The following is a 26764-nucleotide window of genomic DNA, read 5'->3' as shown; positions in this document are numbered from 1 at the left end:
GAAGAAAATCTTCTCTAACTGGTAAACAGCGTATGTTTTTCTGTAGTTAACCTCATGCTTAGTGATACAAAATTGAATGCTATCACTGTAAGATGGAAAAGAATCTCATCTCTGCTGTTTTTCATTATATTAGAGGTCCTGGGCAGTGCCGGAAAAGGTAAGGAAAAGAGAGGAATAAAGATTGGAAAGAAAATGTAAAACTGTTTTTAATCACACATGACAGAAATATGCACTTATAAGGAACTGAAACGCCTGTAGAAAGAAACTGCTGGAAATAATAAGTGAATACAGCAAGTGACATACAGAGTCAGTGAAATTTCCATAGACTAGCATGGAGGATCAGAAGACAATTATTTTAAACGACATTCGCAATAACATCAAAACATAAAATAATCAAGAATAAATTTAGGAAAAGACGAGCAAGAGATTGAAAACTAAAAGGCAAAGGGAATATGCTTGAAAGGAGAGAACAGTGCCACGTACCCGATTAGAGCTCACTAATGCTATCGTGTTCGTGAGCCCCAAACTGATCTGTGAGCTCAAAATAATTCCTATCAAAATTCTAGGAAGGTCTTTTGTAGAAACTGACATGTTAGTTCTAAAATGTAAATGAAAATTCAAAAGACCTGAAACATCCAAAGTCCTCTTCCAAAATAGCAAACGTGGAGGACTAGTGCCACCTCACTTGAGAAGCTCTTGTAAAGCTGCTCATCTAGACGGAATGCTGTCCAAATAAGGGTGATTCAACAGACTGAGGAGAAAGAAGAAGCTGTTCATAGACACAGAAATGTATGCTCGACCGATATTTTACAAGGCACCAAATCAACTCAAAGGGAAAATGCTTTCAAGGACGATTCTAAACAATGGGCTATCTATCTGCCAATTTAAAAAGAAAGCCTAACTCACAGCATACACAGACCTTTATTTGAGATGGATTGTTGTCAGATGTTCAGTCATGTCCAACTCTTTGAGACTCCGTGAACTATAGCCAGTCAGACTTCTCTGTCCACGGGATTCTCCAGGCAAGAATACTGGAGTGGGTTGCCATTTCCTCCTCCAGAGGGTCTTCCCGACCCAGGGGCGGAGCTCGTTTCTCTTGCCTCTCCTGCAGTGCATGAGGATTCTTGACCACTAACACCACGTGGGAAGCCCCTGGGAAGCCCCTGAGATAGACAGCTAACCAAAAAAGCTAAAAATATGTAGCCTTCATGGAAGATACAAACTCTCTTTGTGACGTGAGGTTAGAGAAGGAGTTTCAGAATCGACACAGAAAACCCTACCCACAAAGGAGATGTCTGGGAAACAGGACATTATTGATAGACTTTACAGCTTACACTCCCCAAAGATGCCATTAATGAAGTGAGACAGCAAGCCCCAGACAGGGAGAGAATGTTCCTAAAGCACATACATCTGACAAATATTCAGGGTATGTCAGTAAACCCTACAAGTCAATTAAAAAAGACAAATAATCTAATATAAATGGGGCAAAGATCTGAACAGACGATTCGAGATGGATCATAAGCACGTGAGAAAATTCCTAGGCATCCTTGGTCACCAGGAAAATGCAGTAGACTCTCAGGAGGTCCCATGGTGGCAGCCTTGACGACCCAGACCAGAAGCACGCAGGTCCCATGGTGGGCCCAGGAGAGGGGCCTTGACGACCCAGACCAGAAGCACGCAGGTCCCATGGTAGGCCCAGGAGAGGGGCCTTGATGACCCAGACCAGAAGCACGCAGGTCCCATGGTGGGCCCAGGAGAGGGGCCTTGACAACCCAGACCAGAAGCACGCAGGTCCCATGGTGGGCCCAGGAGAGGGGCCTTGACGACCCAGACCAGAAGCACGCAGGTCCCATGGTGGGCCCAGGAGAGGGGCCTTGACGACCCAGACCAGAAGCACGCAGGTCCCATGGTGGGCCCAGGAGAGGGGCCTTGACGACCCAGACCAGAAGCACGCAGGTCCCATGGTGGGCCCAGGAGAGGGGCCTTGATGACCCAGACCAGAAGCATGCAGGCTGGTGAGGATGCCCAGCCGAGGGCACCCTCTTGCATCCCTCACCCAGGGTGACATCTGCTCCAGGGGTTCAGTTCAGTTCAGTTCAGTTGCTCAGTCATGTCTGATTCTTTGCAACCCCATGAACTGCAGCACGCCAGGCTTCCCTGTCCATCACCACCTCCCGGAGTCCACCCAAACCCGTGTCCATTGAGTCAGTGATGCCATCCAACCAACTCATCCTCTGTCGTCCCCTTCTCCTCCTGCCCTCAATCTTTCCCAGCATCAGGGTCTTTTCAAATGAGTCAGGTCTTCGCATCAGGTGGCCAAAGTATTGGAGTTTCAGCTTCAGCATCAGTCCTTCCAATGAACACCCAGGACTGATCTCCTTTAGGATGGACTGGTTGTATCTCCTTGCAGTCCAAGGGACTCTCAAGAGTCTTCTCCGACACCACAGTTCAAAAGCATCAATTCTTCGGTGCTCAGCTTTCTTTAGAGTCCAACTCTCACATACATACATGACCACTGGAGAAACCATAGCCTTGACTAGACGGACCTTTGTTGGCAAAGTAACGTCTCTGCTTTTTAATATGTTGTCTAAGTTGGTCATAACTTTCCTTCCAAGGAGTAAGCGTCTTTCAACTTCATGGCTGCAGTCACCATCCCTAGAGTAAACAGAACACGCGTCCCCAAGGTGGTGAGTGCAGGACGCATGGGGCAGCTTCACTCTTGTGAAATGAAAATGCCTCCTGCCAGATCAATAAGCAGGACTGTCACAGCCGTCAGTGACCTCTGGCCTCCAAAGGTGAATGAGGGCTCCCCAAACTGTGACCCAGCAGATTCTGCCACCCCACCCCCATGGTGATTGCTGAGGAGCTGGGGATACAAGAAGCCGTCATCAGCCTCTCCTTAGGGGGAACAGCAGACAGGTCGGGCCCAGACAGCTGAGGTTCACACGAAAGGGAAGAATTCGGCGAGCACAGAGGCTTGTGTCTTCCCATCACAGGATGCGAAATTTCTCTACTTGATGTCTGATCTACGGTGTGCAAACTTCCTGCTCCCTTTGTTGCAAAGTTATATACAGCCCGACTCCCCTTCTGCCTTCTTGGAGCAGTTTTCTCAGAGATACTGAGATGTAGTCTCCTGGGCTCGGAGTTCTGAATATTTTCACCAGATAAACTCTCTGCTTTCAGGTTGTGGCTATATGTTTTCAGTCAACACTCTCAGTATCCCCCAAACATTAACAACTAAAATAGCCCCTTACTGGAAAAGGCACAGATCATGGGATATGCATACGATATACAATCCTTCATATAAACTAGAGGAAAAAATGGGTGACAATTACAGCCAACAAGAGTGAATCTCAAAGCTACTACAATGAGTAAAAGAGGCAGAAATCAGGGGGTATATGGTGCTATCACTTCATTAATAGAAAATGCCAGCCCAGAGAAAGGATCCTTAAGTGGTGGAAATTCAATAACAGTTTCCTCTCAGAGGACCCGACCCAGGAAGGGTCCAAGAGCATTCAAGGGGGAGCCTCCTGTCCTGGGGTGGGCGCTGCTGGGGGGCACCTGCACCACAGCCTGCCTCGCTGTGTGGACATGTTCCCAGCAGACAGACACCTAAATGACGTGGGAAAAGCCCTTTTACTAAGAGTAAAATAGGGATCCTAGTTGGTGTTAGTTGCTCAATTTTGTCCAGATTTATGAAATTCCATGGACTGTGGCCTGCCAGGCTCCTCTGTCCACGGGATTCTCCAGGCAAGAACTGGAGTGGGTTGGCATGCCCTCCTCCAGGGGATCTTCCCCACCCAGGAATCGAACCCAGGTCTCTTGTCTTCTGCTTTGGCAGGCAGGTTCTTTACCACTAGCACCACCTGGGAAGTCCCTTACACACACACGCTACTATGTATAAAATAGATAACCGGCAGGGACCTGCAGTATAGCAGAGGGAACTCTCCTCTATGCTCCGTTATAACCTACATGGGGAAGAGTCTGGAAAAGAGGAGACACGTATGTGTATACATATGTGTGTGTATAACCGAATCACTTTGCTATGCACCCGAAACGAGCACAACACTGTTCATCAACAAAACTCCAATAATAACAATAATAGCGACAAGGTAATCAGGGTCTCGGGCCTCTGAGCACTGACTTCCTGGGTAAAGACAAGTTTTGCTGTGAGAACAGAGCGTGCAGAACCTGCTCGGGTCCCATGTCCTGTGGGCACAAATCTGCTCTGCAGGAACATCTAAGCTGTGGGCAGTTTTCAGACCAATCTGCTGCAGGCAGGACCAGTGAGTCCATCCACGCCCCAGCTTCCTGGGCCCAGCCCTTGGGTCCTGCTCAGTGTTGCCTGCTGGCCGGGTTCCTGTTGCGTCAGCTGCCCTGCAGCGCTGTGGGACCAGTGGGCCAGCTTGTTCGCCGTCAGTGGCCTCTGCCCAGCCCAGTGACCAAGGGAGTCACAGCCTGGAGGTCCCAGAAACGCATCGCTTCCTCCTCCAATGCTCACACCCATCCTGAGGGTGCTTCTGCCTCTGAATCATCCCACTCAGGATAACTGCACCCTCACGTTCAGGAACAAATGGTGCTGAGCTGGCCCGATCCGTCCTCTCTCCCCATCGCCAGGGGTTTGCAGCTCCTCCCACACTGGCGGGGGGTCCTCCCTGTTCTGTGACTTTGGGCTCAGACATAGGAACTGCCTGCTGCATGAGGGTGTCTGCAGGCATGAGGCAAGTGGGGGCTGGACACCTGGGTGTGTGTGGCCTGTCTCCCCGGGCACAGGTGTTGCCGGGAGAAGGGCACTCCCAGTGTCTCCACTCAGGCTGGGAGGAGGCAGACGGAGGCCCACGTGCAGCCTGGAGCCTCCCAGCGGAGCCCAGCCAAGATCAGCAGATGCGTGAGAAATGAACGCTTGTCAGTGATGACAGCTAACACCCTGGGGCTACTTGTTATGATGCAGCAGCTGTCTGATACAACAGGCATTCTGGTGTCAGCCTCAGAGGGCAAAATCAACATCGTCCATTTTCTTTGCATCTCCTTATAGCATTTTCACGATTGTCTCAAGAAATACTCCTGGTCAAACTGCCAAATGTCTTGCTTCTCCAGGCATCTTGCTTCTGCCTTCCACGCGCCCACAATCAATGGCACAGGTTCAGTTCTCAGCAGACACCACAGACGAGGGCCTGGGCTTCGCGCAAGGAAGCAGCTGCAGAAGGAGGATCCACGGCACGCGGCGGGCTGCAGGGCAGCAGGCGCCAGCGTGGGGCTCTGGAGCAGGTGAAGCGATTTCCACAGGCAGCAGAAGGCCTCGTAAGGGTGAGCGCAGGGCCATGTCTGTGCTTTAAAAGCCCTGGCGGCAAAGCTCTCAGACGAAGGACCGGTTCAAGACCGTCTCTGGTCCCTGTGAGGGACAATGAGGGCTTAATCTGAGGCCACCAGGCACGCCTGATAGAAAATCACGAACCTGACCATTAGTAAACCCAGGTAAAAATGCACGGGGAGTGGCTGGCTCATGTTATGTTTGGCAAAAGCCAGTACAGTGTTGTAAAGCAATCAGCTTCAATAAACAAAAATTAAAAAAAGAAAGAAAGAGAGAAACACACCGGAGACAACAGGAGGCGGTGAGGGCTTGCTGCCAGCGTGAAGGGGGGGCCCTGTGCCCCGCGGGGCAGGCGTGTGGTCCCCTCCAGGGGCTCTCATGTGGACGCACGTGCAGACCTGGTCAGGACCTTGAACCAATAGGAGGGCTGGCACCTTCGCACTGCCTGTGTTGAAATGTATGTGAACGCTGTTGGGGTTCATAGAATGGACGTGATTTTCTCCACCACAGATACCTACTTGCTGTGTGTGATCACATGTCACTTAGTTGGTGGATACTGGAAGGTGAACTGCTACACAGAAAGGAGATCTGTGAAGTACTCTGAGGTTTATGAAGGGCTTCACATAAAAACATTCTGGGGGTAAAATAATAAACAACCTGCCAAGTAGGATCCACTTATAAAGAGCATGTAAGTTTCACACACAGCAGAGGTTGGAGATTGACAGTTATAACACTTAGTGGGTACTTACGCCTACACGGTTTTCAGGTGTTAATTTACTTAAGCACACCATAATGGGAAAGACGGAATATCGTCAGCCATCTGTTATATAACTGTAGGCATATAACTGCGTACTCAGCTAGAGCACACATAACTGAACTGTATACTCAGCTATAGCACGCATAACTGAATTGTATACTCAGCTATAGCACATAACTGAACTGTGTACTCAGCTACAGCACATAACTGAATTGTATACTCAGCTATAGCACGCATAACTGAACTGTATACTCAGCTATAGCACGCATAACTGAATTGTATACTCAGCTATAGCACATAACTGAACTGCGTACTCAGCTACAGCACATAACTGAACTGCTTTGCTTGATTCCATGACGTGGGATCACTGTCGTCACTTTGCAAGCTCAGTCACTGAATCAGAGAAGGTGAGTCACGTTCTCATCCATGCCGTCAGGATAACAAGCGGCAGAGACCAGGTTTGAACTGAGCCATCCTGGCCCCAGAGTCCTGGTCTGAGGCCAGGCCCAATCTCTTAGAATTGATTACTTAATTTATACACATGTTGTCTTCATCAGTCATAGACTCGTTTGTGGTTCTGGCCACCTGATGCAAACAGCCGACTGACTCATGGGAAAAGACGCTGATGCTGGGAAAGACTGAGGGCAGGAGGAGGAGGGGTGACAGAGGATGAGACGGTTGGAAGGCATCACCGACACAGTGGACATGAGCTTGAGCAGCTCCAGGGAACGGTGAAGGATAGGGGAGCCTGGCGTGCTGTGGTTCATGGGGTCGCAAAGAGTTGGACACGACTTAGTGACTGAACAAGGAGCAACAAATTAAAACCCAGCTGATCAAAGACAGAAATACAGTAAAAAGCGCTGTTTCCTTAGAGTCTGACTCCCTAGGAACGGAAGACGGGACGGCGGGAGACCTCGGTACTCAGAGTTCTGGTGGAGCGGAACTACTCACACATCCATTTTCAGTAAAAAGTCAAACTGGCACTCACGGAGCTAAGGTTTTGCCCACCAAGTGCACACATTAAGATGGGTTGTATAATTAGCTCCCGTGGGAGAGTTTTAAGTTCAGCTTTCTAACCCAGGACTGTCGCCATAACGCTTACAGGCCCCGTGAGCATGGGACCCAGGTTTCTGCACGTTCTCCTTCAATCCTGGTAGTAACAAAACGGGGTACACGCATCACTATGCGTATGTTACCAGTGAGGAAACACAGGCTCTGAAAGGCTTTCTGTCTCAGAATGGTAGAGCCAGGAAAGGCCAGTGAGAACTCACACCCACCCGTGGCCCCCCAGCCCCCCGTCCTTGGAAGCCGCACACGACGCCTGTCCAGCAACACCCAAAAATGGAAAATAGGTAACATGGGAAGCCCACAGTCAGACACATATTTCCAAAAAATAAAGATCTGGATGCAATTCTTGGGTACAATTTCTTTGGAAAGAAAACAGTGACGGGTGTCCCTTCTAACTGATTTCTTCCCACATTTATCCCCATAGCAACAGACCCAAGTAACCATTTCCGGCCTGAACATGAGACCCAGACCCCAGTGGTGGGGTGGAGGGTGGGCAACAAGTGTGGTCAGTCCCAGTGAAGACCACCCACCCCAGAATGACCTCGGAGCCCCTGATGGTGAACGGTCGCAAATCACACCCCTTCCCGTCTCTCTCTGCAGCTTCTGGATTGTTCTGAGTGACGACCACACTAGGCCACTCTTCCCTCCACATGGACCCTGATTCTCCTGGTGCTTCCTAAAACCACCCCCTACACACACAACACTGCCCTGGCCTCTGCGAGCCTCAGCAAGGCCCCACACGGGAGCCTCTCGTGCCACTGCCCATGGACCCGAGACCCAGGCCAGCCCTGAACACAGACCCCTCTCTCTCTGAGACAGCATCACGCAGTCCTCTCTTCACTCACGGAACCCCGCGGTCAGCAAGGGACAACGCTTCATGGTGCCAAAAACACGCTCTAAAAATACTACCTTCTTTCCCTTTAAATTCTGCAAAATTAGGAGACATAACAAAAGGGCACTAAAAAAAGCAGCCTGATTTTATGTTTGGACGCCTTACAAAAGGAATCAGAACACGTTCCATTTTCCAGAAAAGCTCCACATTAAGACCAGTAATTTAAGCTAATGCAGCTGATTACAAACCTATTTTAAAATACACAGAGTCCACTCAGGCCAATATACAGAGGTGGCCAAATTTCTCCAAATTAGTTTTCCTTGCATGTCCAAAAAAAAAAAAAAAAAGTGAGTTTTACGAAACTGAGATGAGAAAAAGAAAAGACAACAGCAGCATTCTGGCCCCAAAGACGCTGCCCCTGCCCCACCGCCCGCCCTGGTATCCTGCACACACCGTGGCCCGGGGAGAGTACAGAGCTGCGCTCCAGTTCTCACCAACTGAGAGTCCTGGGGTTGACCCTGCAATGCCCGTCTCCCTGTCTCCAGGGTGAGGACAGGCCCCCACTGGACTGGCCATGGGAGCTGGAGTCAGCAAGGCGCACAGAGCCCTGCGCCAGGCGCCCCCTCCAGTTTGGCACCCCATTCTCCCTCGGGGGCAGGATGGGCAAGTGAGGGCCAGATGGAGCAGAGACGCCTGCTTAGAGGCAGCAGCCCGCAGACGAGCATCTTAGTCTAGGTGAGTCCCTCTCCCAGAAGATCTCTAACCTTCATCAGTTCAGTTCAGTTCAGTTGCTCAGTTGTGTCCAACTGTTTGCGACCCCATGAACTGCAGCACACCAGGCCTCCCTGTCCATCACCAACTTCCGGAGTTCACTTGAACTCACGTCCATCGAGTCGGTGATGCCATCCAGCCATCTCATCCTCTGCCGTCCCCTTCTCCTCCTGCCCTCAATCTTTCCCAGCATCAGTGTCTTTTCCAATGAGTCAACTCTTCGCATGAGGTGGCCAAAATACTGGAGTTTCAGCTTTAGCATCATTCCTTCCAAAGAAATCCCAGGGCTGATCTCCTTCAGAATGGACTGGTTGGATCTCCTTGCAGTCCAAGGGACTCTTAAGAGTCTTCTGCAACACCACATTTCAAAAGCATCAATTCTTCAGCGCTCAGCCTTCTTCACAGTCCAACTCTCACATCCATACATAACCACAGGAAAAACCATAGCCTTGACTAGACGGACCTTTGTTGGCAAAGTAATGTCTCTGCTTTTAAATATGCTGTCTAGGTTGGTCATCACTGTCCTTCCAAGGAGTAAGCGTCTTTTAATTTCATGGCTGTCTCACTCACCTAGAGCCAGACATCCTGGAATGTGAAGTCAAGTGGGCCTTAGGAAGCATCACTACGAACAAAGCTAGTGGAGGTGATGGAATTCCAGTTGAGCTGTTTCAAATCCTGAAAGATGATGCTGTGAAAGTGCTGCACTCAATATGACAGCAAGTTTGGAAAACTCAGCAGTGGCCACAGGACTGGAAAGGGTCAGTTTTCATTCCAATCCCAAAGAAAGGCAATGCCAAAGAATGCTCAAACTACCGCACAATTGCACTCATCTCACATGCTAGTAAAGTAATGCTCAAAATTCTCCAAGCCAGGCTTCAGCAATACGTGAACCGTGAACTCCCTGGTGTTCAAGCTGGTTTTAGAAAAGGCAGAGGACCCAGAGATCAAATTGCCAACATCCGCTGGATCATGGAAAACACAAGAGAGTTCCAGGAAAACGTCTACTTCTGCTTTATTGACTATGCCAAAGCCTTTGACTGGGTGGATCACAATAAACTATGGAAAATTGTGAAAGAGATAGGAATACCAGACCACCTGACCTGCCTCTTGAGAAATCTGTATGCAGGTCAGGAAGCAACAGTTAGAACTGGACATGGAACAGCAGACTGGTTCCAAATAGAAAAGGAGTACATCAAGGCTGTATATTGTCACCCTGCTTATTTAACTTCTATGCAGAGTCCATCATGAGAAGCGCTGGGCTGGAAGAAACACAAGCTGGAATCAAGATTGCCGGGAGAAATATCAATAACCTCATATATGCAGATGACACCACCCTTATGGCAGAAAGTGAAAAAGAACTTAAAAGCCTCTTGATGAAAGTGAAAGAGGAGAGTGAAAAAGTTGGCTTAAAGCTCAACATTCAGAAAACGAAGATCATGGCATCTGGTCCCATCACTTCATGGGAAATAGATGGGGAAACAGTGTCAGAGTTTATTCTGGGGGGCTCCCAAATCACTGCAGATGGTGACTGCAGCCATGAAATTAAAGGACGCTTACTCCTGGGAAGGAAAGTTATGACCAACCTAGACAGCATATTCCCAGGAAGAAACACAGGGGTGAGGGTGGGGAAGTCAAATGGGTTCCACACGGCCTCGTAGCAGTCACAGCGGAAGCTGGACACAGGCCAGGTCTCCAGACCCGCGTCACTGCTACGAAGCCCCAAATAGAGGGAAGACTGAGGTGTTGGGGTCGGTGGTGGCCACGTAGGACTCTGGGGGCAGCATCCCAGCCCTGGCTCAGCTCCCAGCGGCACGGCTCTTCTGCAAGGTGTCCATTACAGAGGCTATGGTCCGGGTTCGATCCTTGGGTCAGGAAGATCCCCTGGAGAAGGAAATGGCACCCCACTCCAGTGCTCCTGCCTGGAAAATCCCATGGATGGAGGAGCCTGGCAGGCTGCGGTCCATGGGGTTGCAAAGAGTCGGACACGACTGAGCGACTTCACTTCACCCTCACTTTTTTCATGGGTGGGGGTGGGCGTGGGGGGATTGAGGACTCTGTGGTTTCCATAAACCTGAAACTAATATAAACATAAATTATATTAGATACAAAGTAAATTAATTAAGAAATGATTCCACATCCGAAATGATGTGAGTGTTGGATTCTAACAACAGACATTGGCTCCCCCTTAGTCTTTGAGTGGCTGTCCCCAGGTCTGGTCCCGGCTTAAGTGAGGCTCCCATTCATTCTGGGCCTCCCTGGTGGCTCAGATGGTAAAGAATCCACCTTCAATGCAGGAGACCGGGATTTGGTCCATCCCTGGGTCAGGAACATCCCCTGGAGAAGTAAATGGCTGCCCACTCCAGTATTCTTTCCTTGGACAGGAGAGCCTGGTGGGGGTCACAGTCAGACATGACTGAGTGACTAACTCTTTCAGTTCATTCATTCCGCTTTCTCACTATCATTTTGTCGGCTCAAAACTCTAAATCCTCACCTTGAGGGACATCTAAAGTGTTACAAGTCACCACAGGAAACTCATGAGCATTTAGCACTGACTTGAGCGTCTATCAGACATCCACGGCTTTACAAATTACAGAAAGGCAGCAGAAGGAAACAGCAGGCAGCGATTTTACAGAGGCAAGACATGAAACAGAGAAATATCTTAAGTAATTTATTAGCCTCTGCTTCAACCCGTAAGTCAACTTCCTATACAGTTTGGTTGTAACACATTGCTATTTCAAACATTAAAGTGATGGCTTTAGATAAAATAATCCAGTGCTCATGAGAACACATAATATTTGAAAAACACTTAAATTAAAAAAAAAAAAAACTCTCAAGTCAATGAAAAGTCTCTTTCCAACCAAGATTTTAGAGACATTTTTCCTTTTTCTCCCTCTTCTAATTTCAAAAACTGACTTTGAAAATGAAGAAAGTACTTGTTTTTCTCTTAAAGCAGAGTCACACAAAAACAGAAAAACAAATTATTTCTAAGCTTCTGGCAAACAAAAACATGCCTTTCAGTTGAGACCAATCTTGGAAAATGTATTGCTATTTCTCAAGTTAAGGTTGAATAGTTATGAGCAGTAGAAAGAGGGGGTTAGAGACAGTGCTTCTCGATATTCTTAGTCAAGGAGCAGCTGTAAGTAAAGGTGCCGGACCTCCCCCCTCAGCTGGTCGGTTGTCCAGGCTTCTCTACGTGTCTCCCAGCAACTCACCTAATAGGTGTGTGTCCTCTGGCACAACTGAGTGTGCCACACACTGCAGTCTGCACAGCCTGCTATATAAAACCCACAGATGTACAAAGTAAAGGCACGCACGCTGAGCCGCTGCAGTCGCGTCGGACTCTGTGACCCCACGGACTGTGGCCCACCAGCCTCCTCTGCCCATGGGAGTTCTTCAGGCAAGAATGGTGGAGTGGGCTGCCATGCCCCTCTCCAGGGGGTCTTCCTGACCCAGGGATCCAACCCAGGTCTCCCGCATTGCAGGCGGGTTCTTTACCAGCTGAGTCACCAGGGAAGTGGGCTGCCATGCCCCCTCCAGGGGTCTTCCTGAGCGAGGGACTGAACCAGTGTCTCTTGCGTCTCCTGCACTGGCAGGCGGGTTCTTTACCATCAGTGCCCCCGGGGAGCCCGTAAAGTAAAGGCGGACCATCCGTCACCACGGTCTACAGCGCCTTCCGTGCTGCGAGTCCAGCATCCATTACCGCGTGAGAATCGCGTGCTTCTGCAAGAGCTGTCAGCTGTCTATAAGCACCTAGGGCAGACTCAGATGGTGCAGGGAACCCCGGACACAAACATCCCATTGAGCAGAAGTGACAGATGCTGAGATGGCTTCGTAAAATACCTGAAATCTCTTCTTAGTTAACATAAGCTGCACTTGGCTGTTTTCTTTTTCTTTATTTTTTTTTAAGTTTAAAAAATCACCAATTAAGAATACCCATTTTAAGCAAGTCAAAACTACAATGAGGTACCACCTCACACTGGTCAGTATGGTAGTCATCAAAAAACTTACAAACGACAAATGCTGGTGAGGGTGTGGAGAAAAGGCAGCCTACATTGTTGGTGGGAATTTAAGTCGGTGCATCCACTATGGAGAACATGGGGAGGTTCCTTAAAAACTACAAACAGAATTATTAACAGCATCCGACCCAGCAATCCTGCTCCTGGGCATGTATCAGAGAAAAGCGCAATTCAAAAAGATGCACGCACCCCAGTGGCCACGGCCGCCCTACTTACAACAGCCAAGACGCGCAGGCGACCTCAGTGTCCACTGACAGAAGGAGGGACAGGGATGGGGGACACGTGTGTGATAGAATACTCCTCAGCCATTAAAAAATGCCCTCTGCAGCAACAGGGTGGACCTAGAGACTGGCATTCTAACTGAAGGAAGTCTGAGAGAGAGACAAATGCCGCAGATACCGCTACAGGAGGATCTAAAATGGAAACAGACGCGCTGACATCGATGAAGGCTTGTGGCCGCTAAGGGCGGGGGCACAGGGAGGGCCGGAGCGGCGTTTAGGGTTAGCAGATGAAAAGGGCTGTGTGTCGAACGGGTGAGCAACGAGGCCGGCTACAGAGCTCAAGGAACTGTATTCAACGTCTCGCAATAAATCATAACGGGAAAGAAGAGGAAAAGGAATACATATGTATGTGTGAAAGTGAAAGTGAAGTCGCTCAGGTGTGTCCGACTCTTAGCGACCCAGTGGACTGTAGCCCACCAGGCTCCTCCGTCCATGGGATTCTCCAGGCAAGAGGACTGGAGTGGGGGCCATTGTCTTCTCTAGGGGATCTTCCCGACCCAGGGATCAAACCCAGGTCTCCCACATTAGAGGCAGACGCTTTAATCTCTGAGCCACCAGGGAAGCCCCCCATGTGTACACACACACACACACACACACACACACACACACACACACGTACGTACGTAACTGAATCACTTTGCTATACAGCAGAAACTAGCAAAGCACTGTAAATCAATCATGTAACAACAAGGTTGTTAACAAGAAGCGTATCCGTTCTATAGAAGGTGTCTGTGGCCACAAAAGCAATGTTAAGCTTGAGGGAAATTCTCAATACTGTCTTCAGCCAACACTTGATACACTGGAATAAATTCCATTCTAGTTAAACACAGAAACTTTTGTCAAAGGTCAATGTGAAGCTACCCACAGGACTTCCATGAGAATCCCGTTTCTTTCAGTGAGTTCAGCCCCTCAGTCACTTCCAACTCTTTGCAACCCCTTGGACTGAGGCACACCAGGCCTCCCTGCCCATCACCAACTCCCGGAGCTTGCTCAAACTCATGTCCATTGATTCGGTGATGCCATCCAACCATCTCATCCTCTGTCGTCCCCTTCTCCTGCCTTCGATCTTTCCCAGCATCAGGGTCTTTTCCAGTGAGTCTGTTCTTTGCATCAGGCGGCCAAAGGATTGGAGTTTCAGCTTCAGCATCAGTCCTTTCAATGAATATTCAGGACTGATTTCCTTTAGGATGGACTGGTTGGATCTCCTTGCAGTCCAAGGGACTCTCAGGAATCTCCTCCACCACCACGGTTCAAAAGCGTCAATTCTTTTGTGCTCAGCCTTCTTTATAGTCCAGCTCTCACATCCATACACGACCACTGGGAAAACCTTGACTAGATGGGCTTTTGTTGGCAAAGTGATGTCGCTGCTTTTTAATATGCTGTCTAGGTTGGTCATAGCTTTTCTTCCAAGGAACAAGCATCATTTCTTTAACCAATGACAAAAACCACCCCTGTTGTAAGGGGCCATCTCAGGAGGAATATCCCGGGAGCCTAGGGTGATGCAGGAGAGAAGACGCAGGTGGGCCTGAGGTGTCCGCAGAGCGGATGCACAGCCTCCACGTCCACACGGAGCCCATCTCCTCACAGGCTCTGCTTTCGATGCAAAACACCCGAACCCAAGCACACTGCAGTCATTCTACTCCGGACGCTACAGACTGAACTGCGTTCCTCCTCACATCACAGGGCGGGAGGACCCCCTCCTGTTCCTCCTTGTCCCTGTATTGGAGGCAGGGCTTTTAAGAAGGCAATCAAGGTTAGCTGAGGTCATAACGGTCATGGGACTGGAGTCCTTTCGAGAAGAAGAGACACCAGGACGGTGTGAACCCGGGGGAGAGGCCATGTGAGGACACAGAGAGGACAGGGCATCTGCAGGTCAGGACGCGTCTTCTCCCCAGGACCCACATGCACCCGGACTCCCAGCCCCAGAACCGGAAACAAACACCCACCGTGGCCCATGATGCTTTGTTAGGACAGCCCTCACAGACTGACACACGGGGTGAAAATGTGACCTTTGAGGAAAGCCCAAGGGACCTTTCTCTACTGAAGATCAGCCAAAGAAAGACTGAGAACAAGGAAGTGTGTTTATTGACAGGAAAGGTTACCAGACAAAATACAGGATAGGAGGTTAGATGAGAATTTCAGATAAATAAGCAATAGTCTAGTCAAGGCTATGGTTTTTCCTGTGGTCATGTATGGATGTGAGAGTTGGACTGTGAAGAAGGCTGAGTGCCGAAGAATTGATGCTTTTGAACTGTGGTGTTGGGGAAGACTCTTGAGAGTCCCTTGGACTGCAAGGAGATCCAACCAGTCCATTCTGAAGGAGATCAGCCCTGGGATTTCTTTGGAAGGAATGATGCTAAAGCTGAAGCTCCAGTACTTTGGCCACCTCATGTGAAGAGCTGACTCATTGGGAAAGACTCTGATGCTGGGAGGGATTGGGGGCAGGAGGAGAAAGGGACAACCGAGGATGAGATGGCTGGATGGCATCACTGACCTGATGGACGTGAGTCTGAGTGAACTCTGGGAGTTGGTGATGGACAGGGAGGCCTGGCGTGCTGCGATTCATGGGGTCGCAGAGAGTCAGACACGACTGAGCGACTGAACTGAACTGAACTGAACTGAAGCAATAGTTTTAGGATAATTATGTCCCATGCATACCTATTTTCTTCTTTTATAACATTTTCTCTAACTTTCTCTTTTTCCCAATTATACTTGCTATAACATAACTTTTGAGCCAGTTTCACTAGCTTAAAGAAAAAAGTTCAAGGAAGGAGGGAGGAAATTTTCCAGCAGGATTAACTCCAAATTCCACCCTCAAGGTTCAGGATAGCCAGTGGAAGAGGGCTGTATTTTTGCAGGAAGACCGCAGCTCTGGGGGCATGAAGACCTCTGTGAGCCTCTGACGGTGGTGCAGCAGCCCCATCCTCCCTGAAAACAGGGCCTCCACCCTGGGTGACAAAGGGGGCCTTGACCAGGCAAAGGTTTCTTAGATCAGGCGTCAAAGCCATGAGCAACAAAGGGAAACAGATGAGCCGGACTGCATCAGAGTTAAAAGCCCTTGCAATTCAAAGGATATCATCAAAAAAGTAAAAAGGCAATTCGCAGGATGGGACAAAAATATTTGCAAATTACGTATCAGATAAGGGACCTGTATCTAGAACACATAAAGCCTAACAACTCCAGAACTAAAAGGCAAATAACCAAATAAAATGGGCACAGAATCTGAATAGACATATCTCCAAAGAAAAGACACAGATAACCAGCAGGCACGTGAAAAGGTGCTAAACACCGTTAGTCATCAGAGAAACGCAGAGCAGAACCACAAGGAGACACGACTTCACACTCACCAAGATGACTGTAATCAAAACGCAAACAAACAAACCAAAAGCCAGAAAGTAACAGGTCCTAGAGAAGACGTGGAGAAATCAGTGCCCACGTGCATTCCTGATGAGGGTGCCAACGGTTACATCTGCTTTGGCAACAGTTTGGCAGCCCCATAAAAACATTAGCCGTCACCTTATGGTGTGATCCAGCAATTGAACCACTGGGTTTGAACCCAAGAGACGTGAAAACATATGTCCACACAAAAACTTGTGCAGGAAATGTCCATAGCAGCTGACAAATGGAAACCACCCAAATGCCCATCAATCAGCTGATGAAATGAAACGTGGCCCGCACATACAATGGAACATTACTGAGGCAAGAAAAGGGATGAGGTGCTGACACGCACACTACCCCTTGTCTGATACTATGAGCCCCGTGCTAAGAGAAAGAAGCCAGTCACAGAAGACCACACGTGTGAGACCACACATCTGAGATGAACGGACAAGTCCATCTGCAGAGGCTGAAGCGGGTCTGTGCTTATGAGGGCAGAGGGTTGTCAGTGGGGACTCACCGCTAATCAATGTGTGGTTTGGGGGTCTGGAGTGACGAAAATGTCCCCAGATTAGCTTGTGGTGGTTTTCCAAAGCCTCTGAATTGTACACCAAACGGGTGAACCGTATGGCAGGCGAATCCCATCTGAACAGAGCCGGGTAAAGGCCACCAAGGGCAGAGACGGCCTTAGAGGCCACAGGAGCACCAGCTGCCCGGAGCCCACCAGAGGCCCTGCGAGGGACACGGCCTTCCCAGGAGTGACTTGGGGCTCTGCTGGGGTGTTCCCGAACAGACACGGCTCTCACTTTTGAAAGCGCCACGTGGAGAAAGCTGCAGTGCGGAACCCAAGAGGGGAGGCCTGAAGACCACGGGGGTCCAGGCAGTCACCCCAGCCACACGAGGTGCGGATGGCTCCGCAGGCCTGGCGCCGCAGGACGGGCAGGAAGCAGAAGCCGCATCGCGAACGCGGAGCCTGCGGGGCGGCCCGAGGGCTGGACGGGGTGTGGGGGGAGGCTCACAGCACAGAGGAGGCCCGACATGCTTGTGCCCTTGCACCCAGGCACCTTTGGGAAACTTAGGGATTTGCTTTATGTACATGTATAATTACAAACAGAAACTTAAAGATGGCCAAAACTTTGACTCTTTGCGACCCCGTGGACTGTAGCCCGCCAGGCTCCTCTGTCCGTGGGATTCTTCAGGCAAGAACACTGGAGGGGGTTGCCATGCCCTCCTCCAGGGGATCTTCCCCACCCAGGAATCGAACCCAGGTCTCCCACATTGCAGGCAGATTCTTTACCAGCTGACCTACCAGGGAAGCCTGGAGGTCTACATTTACAAGCAAGAACTTAAAGATGGCCAAAACCTTGTTGGTAATAGTTAGGATGTGTTTGCGGTGCGACTCAAAATTTCACACGAAAGTCAGCAGAGAAGCTGCCTAGAAGGCAGCTTCAGAAGCCCCACCTGAGACGCAGATACTCTGATGAGACTGAGACGGGGGCAAGCGTTTTAATCGGGGTTGGATCCCAGGTGCCCTGGGGATGCACAGGGGACTGGCAGGTACAGGCAACACCGCGCCTCCCAGGAGCAAACACGGGGCTGGTGGGCAGATGGGACCCCAGCACGCAGCCACGGTGAGCAAAAGGCCAGTTAGTCCCTCAGTCGTGTCCAACTCTGCGACCCCATGGACTGCAGCCCACCAGGCTCCTCTGTCCATGGGGTTCTCCAGGCAAGAACACTGGCGTGGGTGGTCATTTCCTTCTCCAGGGGATCTTCCCGACCCAGGGATCAAACCCAGGTCTCCTGCACTGCAGGTGGATTCTTTACTATTTGAGCTACAGGCAAGGCAAAGGCCAACGTGTATATAAATGACACGAACACACGCACGTGTATGTGTGTGTAACCATAGGAACAACACAAAAGGGAACATGAACTAACCAGCGAGACCTAAACGCAGGACCTAACCGGGCTGTGCAGTCATGGCCATATCTGCAGTTTTCCTAACGGCTGTGTTCAGGGCTCAGCCAGGGCTGCTGCGCTGAGGTCTCAGGCCCAGAGACCGGCCTCCCGCAGCGGGCGGACGGGAGAGGAGGCAGCAGGCGCAAGACCAGGCCAGGCCTCCAAGCGGGTCTGCCCCCGGGGGCCCTCCACCTCCTGAAACCAACCCACGGGCTGAGCCCAGACAGGGCCGAGCCGGGACAGGGCTGAGTCGGGACAGGGCTGAGCCAGGACAGGGCTGAGGCCCTGCACGGCCAAGGAGCGCGGCGGCTACTGAACAGAACAGTGAGCTTCTGAGCATCTTGTCCAGACACGGAATTGTGCTGCCTTTCTGCTGACACCCACGCTTCCTGATAAATCTGGCTTGTCCTCCAGAAGCTGATGTCCTCGCGATAAGCGTGTGAAGTAAACTGACGTGTTAGGCAAATCGCCCGGCTCTGCTGTTCAGGTAAGTTTTTGCAGTCATTTCATACATGGGACACGACGGGCTGGTATAAAATGACTCATTTTTCACTTCCTCGGGGGTCTCAGCGTGCAGAATCTCAGTGCCCTCCACACTCTGTGCTTTGATCTAGTTGCTGCTGTCTGCTCTTGCTCAGTCCTGAGTCATATCCAATTCTTTGTGACCCCATGAACTGCAAGAATTCCCTGTCCTTCCACACTATCTTCCAGAGCTTGCTCCAACTCATGTCCATTGAGCTAATGACACCACCCAACCATCTCATCCTCTGTCGTCCCCTTCTCCTCCCACCATCAGTCTTTCCCAGCATCAGGAAAAGACTTCCAATGAGTCAGCTCTTTGCATCAGGTGGCTAAAGTACTGGAGCTTCAGCTTCAGCATCAGTCCTTCCGATGAATATTCGGGACTGATTTCCTTTAGGATTGACTGGCTGGATCTCCTTGCAGTCCAAGGGCCTCTCAGGAGTCTTCTCCAGCCCCACAGTTTGAAAGCATTGATTCCTCAGTGCTCAGCCTTCTCTATGGTCCAGCTCTCACATCCGTACACGAGTCCTGGAAAAACCATAGCTTTGACTAGACGGACCTTTGTCGGCAAAGTGATATATCTGCTCTTTAATACACTGTCTAAGTTTGTCATAGCTTTTCTTCCAAGGACTACCATCCCACAGCCTCCAGAATGAAAAATCACAGTCACAGAAAGTTAACCAAAATGGTCACATGGATCACAGCCTTGGGTAGCTCAGTGGAGCGATGAGCCATGCCATACTGGGCCACCCCAGGCAGACGGGTCATGATGGAACTTTCTGGCAAAACGTGGTCCACTGGAGAAGGGAACGGCAAATCACTTCAGTATTCTTGCTCGAGACACCCGTGATCAATATGAAAAGGCTGTGGGGCAGATATTTTATTAAATACAGAACTAAATGAGATCTTCCTAAACGACTTCTTAGCCTGTTTTTTCATCTGAAACACAATAGCCTGATGTACCCTGGCTTTAGGCCCTAATGCAATTTTCAGACAAAACCACAGGAGCACTTCCAGCCCAGTGCTTGTCCGAGACAGAAACGCAGGAGGCAGGCGAACTAGAGGGAAACGATGGTAACCATAGAGATGGATGAAGCTAAGGGACAGGGCTGCATCTGTTAAAAGCAGAGACACGTTTTAGATGAAAATAGTCACTTAACACATGCTTGGCTGTGTGCAGACACTTGCACATGTGGAATGAAAATGCCTCCCGCCGTATCAATAAACAGGGCTGTCAGCCGTCAGTGACCTCTGGCCTCCGAAAGTGAACGAGGGCTCCCAAAACTGTGAGGCTGCAGGTTCCGTCACCCCCCCACCGGTGATGGCTGAGGGGCTGGGGGAACGCAAGAAGCAGCCACCCGCGCTCTTCAAGGTGAACAGGAGACAGGATCAGCCCCAGACAGCTGAGGTGCACAGGAAAGAAGCGAATTCAGTGAGCCCAGAGGCATGCCCTTCCCATCACAGAACGCTAAATTGCTTCACTTGATATCCGATCTCTGCTGTTCAGGCTTGTATACAGCCTGACTTCCCCTCCTGCATCCTTGCAGAAGTTTTCTCAGAGCTACTGGGGTGCTGTCTCCCGGGCTCAGAATCCTAAATGTTCCCACCAGATTAAATAACCCCCTAATTTCAGGTTATGACTAATCTTCAGTTCACACACAGACATATACACCATGGCACCCCCAGGAAGAATCAAAGCCTTAGCGGCTGCATCAACAACCCTCAAACTCCCCGGCCACCCAGCTGGCTCACAGAGGTCACTGTAACTGGCTGTATGTCTTCTTGGCCAAGAGCCAGCCGTCTGTCAGCAGTTCAGATGGCAAGGATGGCAAGACGAGGCCTGCTGGTTGGCAGAACGTTCTTCCACCGCCCTCGAGGGTGCGGCAAGAAGGCAAGTTTGGGTTTTAACGGTGAGAGTGGTTTTCAAAAGGACCCTCCCTTGTTCACGAGCCGCATCAATCCTGATTTAGTCAGAAACACCTGACCTGTTACGTTTCTACTCACAAGCGTGAAGTGCAAGAAGAGGCTTTGTATTCGGTTCACACAGCTAACCAAGCAGTAGTGGACAAAACCCCACAAACTCCACCACCACAGAGACACCTTCCTGCAGCACCATCAACCCATCATACACTTTCTAGCACCTGAATTCTCCAAACTGGGAATCCTGCAACCTCTGGAGTGAACACACACATCCACAACTCTCAAGAATTGCCCTCTCGCTATTTGCAAAGCCCAGGCCTGAGCCCATGTGTGAACAAGTGGATAGTAACCCCAGTCCTGTTTACAGACTGGACTCGGACAGCCCCAGCAATTGACCCAGAGTGCCCCCGGACATGCCCCAATACCCGTGAGGTCAGCACACTGTTACCCGTGGAGATGAGATGCCGACTGATGCTCAGAGAGCTTCACCAGCATTACAGGGCCTTGTGGGAACCCAGCTCAGCCCTGCCCTTCCCAAGGCCCCGGGGGCTCTGAGCAGCAGCAGCGGCTGTAACCCAAGTTAGAAGGACGTCGGACCCAGGGTCTCGGGGCTTGGGACAGCCAGGCCCAGGCAGCTCAGCACAGTGAGTGCGCTGCAACACACGGGCATCCATGTCCCAGGGGAAGAGGAGGCGGCCTTGGCCTCGCATATGGGGGCCCGTGCCCCAGGGGACGAGGAGGCAGCCTCGGCCTCGTGTGGGGGGCCTGGGGTGGAGACGCTGCTGCCTCCCCAGTTCTCACACCCGCGGTCCGTCCACCTGGCCAGAGTCACCTCCCGTCACATCCCTCCTGGGGCTGCGTCCCTCCCCAGGGGGCTGTCTGGCCGGAGGAGGACGGCCAGCACTGTCCAGGTGTCTTCACGGGCAGGCAGGTTTCCCAACCCGCGGTCAGCCACAGAGGCGCCTCAAGAAAGGGAGCCCAGAGCCACAGCGCAGCGAGGGAGCTGGCTCGGTGCACAGTCAGACCCGGGCTAGGCCCCTCCCGGCCACGCAGAGAGTTTGCAAAGCGTGCTTACCCCAAAGGTGGGGGGGTGGGGGGCAGTGGGCCGTATTATTCAATCACACAGCACTTGCCTGGAACAAAATAATCTTTCCCAAATTGTATTCAATAGCTAAGGATCTACAGAGGACACCATTTAACATCAGGGCTCACTGATTCAATGATGGATTAAATCTCATTTATACCAAGAGAATAAATAAGTCAAAAGCCCTTTTTTCTTCATACAGTGAGAGCACAAAGGCCTGTGTATGTATAACGCTGGTGTATGTTGTCAGCCAACTGAGAAACGATTTGTATACTTTCATTACTGTTTTCCGTACTTATGTTGAAATCTTGCATCCTGATTATTTAACCAGCGTTTCAATACTGAAATCTAAGAATTAAATGTAATTGGAGTTAAAATTCCTGTTTATAGTTAGGAAACTTGGGTAAATCATCATGCCGTTTTAGTAGCTTAGGTATTAATAATACTTATGAGTAAGACACGTTCAGAGTTCACCTTGAGAAGGAGCTACTTGATTTATTTTAGTATCTTAATATCTTCAAATGACCAACACTTTATAACTTAAGAATGTAGTTGGCATCTTGATGTTTTGTAAGGTCATGCTTGAAGAATGGGGTAGAAAGGGAAGTGAGGAAATGTTTTAAAATGTACAAAGAAAGAAAAATATAATTGGTGCTCTTTTCCCCCAGGGAATGCAATTTACCATGATTTAAAGCAGAATCAAAAGATAATCATCTTTTGGCCATAATTTTAATATGTGCAATAAAACAAAAATTATCAACCCTGAATAAAACAGAAAAATGTTTCCATGGAGGGGGTCCCATAAAACTATGGAACATCTTGAGATACAGAACCTCTCTTGGATGGAAAACAGAGCTGTTTTTAATGGTTTAGGAAGGGAGAAATATTTTTCTTCCAAGTGGGAGGAGGGTTTCAGAGATGGCAAAAAGTGGGGCCTCTAGTTTTGCTCCAGCTAACATGCAAAACTTACAAAGACCACAAAAACGAGAAGACCGTTCAAGCCGCAGCTTCTTCGTTAGAGAGGGCCCCACGGCCTGCGTGTGTCCCGTCGGGTCTGCAGCCAACACAGCTCCTGGGGGCTCGGGGAGCCGCCTCCAGAGCTCTCAGCGGGGGAGCTCCTCAGCTCAGACTTGGGTTGAGTTGTGGGCAGAGAGAGAAAGCATACACACTCCCCCGCCAACCTGGGCCTTGGAATAAATAATGAAGCTAAACGCCCGCCGCCCCACGCTGTCACTCTCTGCCCTGCGGGAAGCACCGCCCACTCTAAGCCTCTGGGAGCAGATGCCGGCGCCCTCGGCCAGGCTGGGCCCCGTGGGCACGCTGAGACCTCGTAGGTGGCCGCGGCCTGAGCAAGGTAGGGGAGCAGCTCGGCCTTCCCGAGCCGCAGTGTGCATGCACGCGTGCCCAGCTGCTTCAGCGTCCAACTCTGCGCCCCACGGACTGTAGCCCACCAGGCTCCTCTGTCCACTCCAGACAAGAACACTGCAGGGGGTTGCTGTGCCCTCCTCCAGGGGATCTTCCCGACCCAGGTCTCTTGCGTCTTCTGCGTTGGCAGGCGTGTTCTCTACCACTGAGCCACCAGGGAGGGCCCTCAAACCGCAGACCGACTCCTAAGGTGAATAGACGAGGGGTCCCAGTGCATCAAGGCCACTGCCAGTGGGTGCTCCTGGGGGCCTGTCACACAGCGCACTCAGGGTGCAGCCTGCCCGGCCCTTAGAGCTCCCGTTTCTGAGCAGCCGTGGGAGACGTGGGGCTGCATAGGAAGCAGAGAGATGAGGGGCTGGAGAGGAAGCAGAGTCAGGAGCGCCTCCTCCCCCAGGGTGGGCAGACCCTGGGGCAGGGCCCGGGCGCCTGCTGCACCGCAGGGTCCACACGGGGAGACAGGCCCGCCGCGCCGTGAACTATTCACATGAAGTAAATGACGAGACAGCAGAGTGCCCTTGGCTCCTTTCTGACGGAAAAGATTAAACAGAGTCTGCCCCCTGCTTGCCGCCCCCCACGGGCCATCCTAGGGGGCCCCTGGCCCTTCTGGGTGAGGCCCTTGAGGGAGGAGGGGAACCTCCTTGACTCAAAGTCACTCATCTGAACATGACTCTCATCCCCAAAATGCCTTCAGAGCAACAAGGTGCTTGGCCAAGAGATGGGGCACCAGGACCCATTGGACAGGCAGGGAACCATCAGGCTGGGTGCGAGGACCTTCTGGCGGGGCGCTGATGCGGCTGGGGAGCGATGAGCAGAGAGAGCGAGCTGCCGGGAGCCCCGTCCAGTCTAGAGGAGCCATGCCTGGTAAAGGGGCTGCCTCCCCTCTCTAAAGGGCTGAGAACGGTGCCCCGCCGCCCCCGCCCTGCCTGGGGTCCGGGGGCAGGGTCAACTCAGGCTGTGGGGGACCTGGTCACAAGGGCAGGTCTACACAGCACAGCAGCCCGGAGAGGACAGGGGTGATGCTGAGCACATGCCCAGAGAGAGGGTGTCGGCTGCATGCAAGTGAGGGGGGGCGGTGGACATGAGCTGGGGGGCAGGTGGACACGAGCCGGGGGGGCCAGTGGACACGAGCAGGCGGTGGGGGGGCCGGTGGACACGAGCGGGGGGGCAGGTGGACACGAGCGGGGGGCAGGTGGACATGAGCGGGCGGTGAGGGGGGCCGGTGGACACGAGCGGGGGGGCCGGTGGACACGAGCGGGGGGGCCGGTGGACACGATCAGGGGGGCAGGTGGACACGAGCGGGGGAGCAGGTGGACATGAGCCGGGGGGGGGAGCCGGTGGACACGAGCAGGCGGTGGGGGGCGGCCAGTGGACACGAGCAGGTGAGGGGGGCCGGTGGACACGAGCTGGGGGGGCCGGTGGACACGAGCTGGGGGGGCCGGTGGACACGAGCGGGGGGGGCCGGTGGACACGAGCTGGGGGGGCCGGTGGACACGAGCGGGGGGGCCGGTGGACACGAGCCGGGGGTCAGGTAGACATGAGCAGGTAGGTGCGTGCTGGGAGCAGGGACGAGGCAGTCTGTGTGCCCAGAGCTGGGGTCCAAGAAGACCCAGGGATGACCGAGGACCGAGAATGTTTGAAAAGCAGAGAACACAGCCCCAGGAGCAAGGATGGGGAACGAGTGCAGGTTCCCCGATGGGGAACCCTGTGTCCCTCCCACCCCAGCCTTCTCTGCCCCCGGCCCGCGAGTGGCGAGGGGTCTGAACTCAGCGCTCCACAGGTGCACCGTGGCCAGGGCCAGACGTGAGGCCAGGACCACCCTCACACCTCCCCTGGGAGCAGGGGGTGTCCTGCCCCTGCGGTACAGTGGCGAGGGCAGGCCGAGGCAGGCCGGATGGCCCTCGGGTCCTGCACTCAGGGGCCCTGCAAGCATCCGCTGCCTCATGTGTGACCACGTCCTCCTCTGAGGACAGACAGAACACGCAGTAGCCCCGCTGGGTCGTGCCCGCTGAGCAGGACACAGGCGCAGCCTCGCGTGTGAGGTGCGTGCCCATGGTGAGCACAAGAGGTGGCAGTGCCTGTCATTATCACTACCGTCCCAACTAACAAACAACCGCACTGTGTTTAATATTCTGGACTGGTTTAAAGGAAATCAGGCAGAAATCCAGGAAGCAGTTAATGTACCACAGGGCAAGAGTGTCAGCTTAATAGAGACATGAGTTCACTTTATATAATTAAACAATATGTCACAAAATCTCTTATTTGGTAAAATTCTGTAATCAAGCTTTGTAACTTCTATAAGTAGAATGATAAAATTGAATATGAGATGATTCAAGAGCATGAGGAAATATATGGACAGTCTCAATTATATATTAATAGAAAGAAATTGAATGAATTCTTAGAGCAAAATGCAATTTTAGGTTTGACTCACTTACTCATGCACATTGAGTTGAAAAATGAAAGGGATACTTTTCCTGCAAAACGAACCAACAGAGGAATATTTCATTTATGTTCACATTGAATTTCAATCACTAAAAGTGCAGCGGAGAAACTGTATGTTACTCAGACTAAATCAAGTTTTCAGTTATTAATGCATTTGTTTATTTTTTGTTTAACTTGTTGTTTACTCGCTAAGTCATGTCTGAATCTTTGGAACCCCATGGACTGTAGCTCACCAGATTCTTCTGTCCGTGGGATTTTCCAGGCAAGAATACAGGAGTGGGTTGCCATCCCTCCTCCAGGAGAGCTTCCCAATCCAGGGAATGAACCGGGTCTCCTGCACTGGCAGGTGGATTCTTTTACCTCTGAGTCACCTGGGAAACCTCTTGATTCACTTACTTTTAGATAAAAAGCCAATGATATCATCAAAGTGACCATGGGACATGTGAATAAACATTTACTGACAGACTCAGTCGTGTCCGACTCTTTGCGACCAGCTCCGTGAGCGAAGTTTCGTAAGCTCGGAGTACTTTGCTTCCTCTGTGAGGAAGTCCCTCCCCAGAACGAGTCTCACTTTACACTCTGAACTACAGCGACCGCATCCTCAGGGCACCCCTCACTCTGCATGGCGGTGCTCCTGTGTTTGGTAACATAGGTATTATTCTGTCATTTTAGTTCTAACTCTGGGAGCAGAAACAGTGCTTTTAACTGAGAAGCGTTAGAGAAAAACAGCAAAGCACTTTCTGTCTGGCTTCTTCTATAAAGGGATGGAAATGGTGCGGAGAAACAACAGAAATTTGTGAAAACGTGGAATAACAAAGAGCCACAACTTATTTGTTAAGTACATGTGTCCACTTCTACCAAAGAAGATTATCAGTAGAAATATCTTTTAAGTCAAACACAAATGAAACTCTTCTGATGCTGGGATCTCGGTGACAATGATGGTCATTGCGTAAAACCTATGGTTTCTGCCATTTCATCACTAAATAAAGTAAGTACTGTATTTACCG

General features: G+C 51.0%; 1 protein-coding gene across 1 annotated transcript in view; it reads right to left on the bottom strand.

Annotated features, from left to right (window-relative positions):
• Positions 1 to 26764, bottom strand: part of SMOC2 (SPARC related modular calcium binding 2) — a 167042-nt gene that overhangs the window by 55986 nt on the left and 84292 nt on the right. The gene's annotated exons all lie outside the window — the stretch shown is intronic.

The sequence above is a fragment of the Capricornis sumatraensis genome, chromosome 13 (assembly GCF_032405125.1).
Source record: "Capricornis sumatraensis isolate serow.1 chromosome 13, serow.2, whole genome shotgun sequence".
Lineage (NCBI taxonomy): Eukaryota > Metazoa > Chordata > Mammalia > Artiodactyla > Bovidae > Capricornis > Capricornis sumatraensis.
This window is presented reverse-complemented; position numbering and strand designations above follow the sequence as displayed.